The sequence below is a fragment of the Entelurus aequoreus genome, linkage group LG14 (genome assembly GCF_033978785.1).
Source record: "Entelurus aequoreus isolate RoL-2023_Sb linkage group LG14, RoL_Eaeq_v1.1, whole genome shotgun sequence".
Lineage (NCBI taxonomy): Eukaryota > Metazoa > Chordata > Actinopteri > Syngnathiformes > Syngnathidae > Entelurus > Entelurus aequoreus.
Genome location: NC_084744.1, coordinates 34,372,139 through 34,378,296, shown reverse-complemented (window position 1 = coordinate 34,378,296; position 6,158 = coordinate 34,372,139).

Genomic DNA, 6,158 nt, shown 5'->3' with positions numbered 1-6,158 from the left:
TTTTTTTCCAATCACTTTTATTCATTTTTACACTTTTTATGAAATAACATTCAATCAATTCATTAGAAATGGATCTAATATGTGCTGACTTATGAAGTAACTCATGTGTTAAATGTGTAAACATGAATACTTTCATAAAGGCAGAATTATTTTTTTATAAAAAGTATAGTAATAATATTTTAATTACCTTTATTCTTTTATTACAGAAGAAAAAACAGCAGTAAAGATGTAAGAAATAAGAGCAAAATAGTTGGAATTTAATGAGAAAATTACTAATAATTAATAATAACATACTTAGCTGGCAAAGTTTTGTCTTTATATATATATATATATATATATATATATATATATATATATATATATATATATATATATATATATATATATATATATATATATATATATACATATATACATATACATATATATATATATACATATATATATATATTAGTATTATTAGTTTTACAAAATTTAAAATGTATATATATATATATATATATATATATATATATATATATATATATATATATATATATATATATATATATATATATATATATATATATATATATATGTGTGTGTGTGTGTGTGTGTGTATGTGTGTGTGTGTGTGACAATCATGGGTACTTTTAACTTTTTAAAATAATGTATCTTGTGTCAAATTGCCAATTTATCTTCTTACTTTCTCTCTATTGTTATATTCAATAAGTACAAATGGTTGACGCACAAAAGAAAGTAGGCTGCTACTTCCGTTATTTGAGTGAATTAAATGAAGTTTTCCATAGCACTGAATGTGTTTATGACGTAAGCGTTGTGGTGTTTCTGGCGACATCTAGTGGTTCAAGTTGGTCATGACCCTTACAACACATTCCACTCATCCCTCGCTTATTGCTCTTAAAATGGCGCCGCGGTGAATTCATTTCGAACTCATTCACTACAATGACCATAAAAAACTTGCTTTTAATGTGAAATAAATCCATAAAATGACATTGACACTAATTGAGTGGAATATAGTAGTTGGAGCCAATCAGAGAGCACGATACTGAATATTGCTCTGATTGGTCAATACTTCTCTAATGTCACTACTTTTACTTCATCTTGACATTTTCATGCTTGAAAACGTTTTTTAAAATAAAATTATAAAATGTCCATGCTTCTCTTTTCTTAATTAAAAAAAATACATAAAATGTCCATGCTTTTTATTATTTAATTAATTACATTTATTTTTAATTACAAAGTATGTCAGTTATTCATTTTCAAATTAAAACAATTATTAATAAAATGTCCATGTTTCTTTTTCTATATATTTTTTAAATTCAAAAAATGTTTATGCTTCTTTAATTTAAAATAAAATTATAAAATGTCCATGCTTCTCTTTTTTTAATCTAAAAAATATATGTACTTATTATTTAATTAATCAAATTTTATAAAATGCCTTTGCTTATTTTTTTATTGTTATTTTTAAATTGTCAAAATATGTCAATTATTCTTTTTCAAATAAAAAAATATATAAAATGTGCTCTTTTTTTAATAAAATGTTTATGCTTTTTTTTAAATCAAAAAATGTCCATGCTTCTTTTTAAAATAAAAATAGTATTACATTGTATGTTTTTTAAAACTAAAATGTCCATGTTTCTTTTTCTACTGTTTTTTTAAATAAAAAATGTTCATGCTTCTTTAATTTAAAATAAAATTATAAAATGTCCATACTTCTTTTTTTTAATCAAAAAATATATATAAAATGCCCATGCTTTTTATTATTTAATTAATATTAATAAAATGTTTTTGCTTGTTTTTTGTTATTTTTGATTACAAAGTATATGAATTATTCATTTTTAAATTAAAACAAATATAAAAAGTCCTCTTTTTTTAATAAAATGTCTGTTTCCTTAAAAAAAAAATTGCACATGATTTTTTAAATAAAATGTCAGTTTTTTGTTTATGTAAAAAGTTCATGTTTTTAATTAATTAAAAAAAAAACGTCCTTGCTTTTGTTTTTCAAATAAAAATATGATTGTAAATTTTAGTTTTTAAAAAAAATAAATTGTCCATTTTTATTTTTCTATTGTTTTTTTAATAAAACAAATGTTCATGCTTCTTTAATTTAAAATAAAATTATAAAATGTTCACGCTTCTTTTTTTTAATGTAAAAAAAATAAATGTATTATTTAATTAATATAAATAAAATGTCCATGCTTCTCTTTTTTAATCGAAATTTTTTAATTAAATAATAATAATAAAAATTGATTTGCTTCTTTTTTAATTGTTATTTATAATTACAAAGAGCGTCAATTATTCCTTTTCAAATTAAAAATAATATAGAATGTCCTCTTTTTTTAAAAATAAAATGTCCATTTTTCTTTTTTTAATTAAAAAATGTCCATGTTTCTTTTTTTAAAAATAGTATTAAAATGTCTGTTTAAATTTTTTTTCCATGTTTCTTTTTTAAATAAAAAATAGTATTAAATTGTGTACAAAAAAAAAAAAGTTCATGCTTCTTTAATTTAAATTTAAATTGTAAAATGTCCATGCTTCTTTTTTATAATAAAATATATATAAAATGTCCATGCTTTTTATTATTTAATTATTAATAAAATGTTTTTGGTTGTCTTTTAATTGTTATTTTTAATTACAAAGTATGTCAATTATTCATTTTCAAATTAAAACAAATATAAAATGTCCTATTTTTTAAATAAAATGTGTTTCTTTAAAAAAAAAAAAAATTAAACATAACTTTTAAAATAAAATGTCAGTTTATTTTTTTAATATAAGTCCATGTTTTTAATTATTTTTTTTTGTACAAATAATATCCATGTTTCTTTTTTAAATAGAAAAAAAACGTCTTTGTTTTTCAAATAAAAATATGATTGTACATGGTTTTTTTAAATAAATTGTCCATGTTTCTTTTTCTATTGTTTTTTTATAAATAAAAAATGTTCATGCTTCTTTAATTTAAAATAAAATTATAAAATGTCCATGCTTCTCTTTTTTAATCTAAAAATATATATAGAATGTCCATGCTTTTTATTATTTAATTAATTAATAAAATGTATTTGCTTCTTTTTAAATGATTTTTAATTAGAAAATATGGCAATTTTTCCTTTTCAAATTAAAACAAATATAAAATGTCCTCATTTTTTAATAAAATGTCTAAGTTCCTTCTTTGTTTAAAAATAAAATAAATTGTACATATTTTTAATAAAATGTTGGTTTAGTTTAGTTTTTTAATATAAAAAGTTCATGTTTTTATTAAGTTTTTTTTAATTACAAAAAATATCCATGTTTCTTTTTTAAATTGGGAAAAAAACGTCCTTGCTTTTGTTTTTCAAGTAGAAATAAATGTTACATGTTTTTTTTAATATAAAATGTCCATGTTTCTTTTACTATTGTTTTTTATACTAAAAATAATTAATGCTTCTTTAATTTAAAATAAAATTATAAAATGTCCATGCTTTTTTAATTTGTATCTAATAAACATATATACTTATTATTTAATTAATATTAATAAAATGTATTTGCTTCATATTTAATTATTTTTAATTACAAAAATATGTCAATTATTCCTTTTCAAATTGAAAAACATATAAAATGTGCTCTTTTTTTAATAAAAAGGTGAAATAAATCCATAAAATGACATTGACACTAATTGAGTGGAATATAGTAGTTGGCCTGAGGCTGAGCCAATCAGAGAGCACGATACTGAACACTGCTCTGATTGGTCAATACTTCTCTAATGTTACTACTTTTACCTCATGTTCATGCTTGTAAAAAGAAGAATATACTTCCATCCATCCAGCCATCTTCTTCCGCTTATACGAGGTCGGGTCGCGGGGGCAGCAGCCTAAGCAGGGAAGCCCAGACTTCCCTCTCCCCAGCCACCTCGTCCAGCTCCTCCCGGGGGATCCCGAGGCGCTCCCAGGCCAGCCGGGAGACATAGTCTTCCCAATGTGTCCTGGGTCTTCCCCGTGGCCTCCTACCGGTCGGACGTGTCCTAAACACCTCCCTAGGGAGGCGTTCGGGTGGCATCCTGACCAGATGCCCGAACCACCTCATCTGACTCCTCTCCATGTGGAGGAGCAGCGGCTTTACTTTGAGCTCCTCCCGGCTTCTCACCCTATCTCTAAGGGAGAGACCCGCCACCCGGCGGAGGAAACTCATTTTAGCCGCTTGTACCCGTGATCTTGTCCTTTTGGTCATAACCCAAAGCTCATGACCATAGGTGAGGATGGGAACGTAGATTGACCGCTAAATTGAGAGCTTTGCCTTCCGGCTCAGCTCCTTCTTCACCACAACGCATCGATACAGCGTCCGCATTACTGAAGACGCCACACCGATCCGCTTGTCGATCTCACCATCCACTCTTCCCTCACTCGTGAACAAGACTCCCAGGTACTTGAACTCCTCCACTTGGGGAAAGATCTCCTCCCCAACCCGGAGATGGCACTCCACCCTTTCCCGGGCGAGAACCATGGACTCGGACTTGGAGGTGCTTCACACTCGGCTGCGAACCGATCCAGTGAGAGCTGAAGATCCTGGCCAGATGAAGCCATCAGGACCACATCATCTGCAAAAAGCAGAGACCTAATCCTGCAGCCACCAAACCGGATCCCCTCAACGCCTTGACTGCGCCTAGAAATTCTGTCCATAAAAGTTCAGAACAGAATGGGTGACAAAGGGCAGCCTTGGCGGAGTCCAACCCTCACTGGAAACGTGTCCGACTTACTGCCGGCAATGCGGACCAAGCTCTGACACTGATCATACAGGGAGCGGACCGCCACAATCAGACAGTCCGATACCCCATACTCTCTGAGCACTCCCACACAGGACTTCCCGAGGGACACGGTCGAATGCCTTCTCCAAGTCCACAAAACACATGTAGACTGGTTGGGCAAACTACCATGCACCCTCAAGGACCCTGTCGAGAGTATAGAGCTGGTCCACAGTTCCACGACCAGGACCAAAACCACACTGTTCCTCCTGAATCCGAGGTTGGACTATCCGGCGTAGCCTCCTCTCCAGTACAACTGAATAGACCTTACCGGGAAGGCTGAGGAGTGTGATCCCACGATAGTTGGAACACACCCTCCGGTTCCCCTTCTTAAAGAGAGGAACGACCACCCCGGTCTGCCAATCCAGAGGTACCGCCCCCGATGTCCACGCGATGTTGCAGAGTCTTGTCAACCAAGACAGCCCCACAGCATCCAGAGCCTTAAGGAACTCCGGGCGGATCTCATCCACCCCCGAGGAGCTTTTTAACTACCTCAGCAACCTCAGCCCCAGAAATAGGAGAGTCCAGCAAAAATTCCCCAGGCACTGCTTCGTCATAGGAAGACGTGTTGGTGGGATAGAGGAGGTCTTCCAAGTATTCCCTCCACCGATCCACAACATCCACAGTGGAGGTCAGCAGCACACCATCCTCACCATACACGGTGTTGACAGTGCACTGCTTCCCCTTCCTGAGGCGGTGGATGGTGGTCCAGAATCGCTCCGGAAGTCGTTTTCCATGGCTTCCCCAAACTCCTCCCATGTCCCAGTTTTTGCCTCGGCGACCCCTGAAGCCGCACACCGCTTGGCCTGTCGGTACCTGTCAGCTGCCTCAGGAGTCCTATGAGCCAAAAGAACCCGTAAGGACTCCTTCTTCAGCTTGACGGCATCCCGCACTGCTGGTGTCCACCAACAGGTTCTAGGATTACCACCACGACAGACAGCAACCGCCTTGTGACCACCAGGACAGGCAGCAAGCACCTTGTGACCACCAGGACAGGCAGCAAGCACCTTGTGACCACCAGGACAGGCAGCCACCACCTTGTGACCACCAGGACAGGCAGCAAGCACCTTGTGACCACCAGGACAGGCAGCCACCACCTTGTGACCACCAGGACAGGCAGCCACCACCTTGTGACCACCAGGACAGGCAGCCACCACCTTGTGACCACCAGGACAGGCAGCAAGCACCTTGTGACCACCAGGACAGGCAGCCACCACCTTGTGACCACCAGGACAGGCAGCCACCACCTTGTGACCACCAGGACAGGCAGCCACCACCTTGTGACCACCAGGACAGGCAGCCACCACCTTGTGACCACCAGGACAGGCAGCCACCACCTTGTGACCACCAGGACAGGCAGCAATTGAAAAAGGAAAGAAGAGCAGAG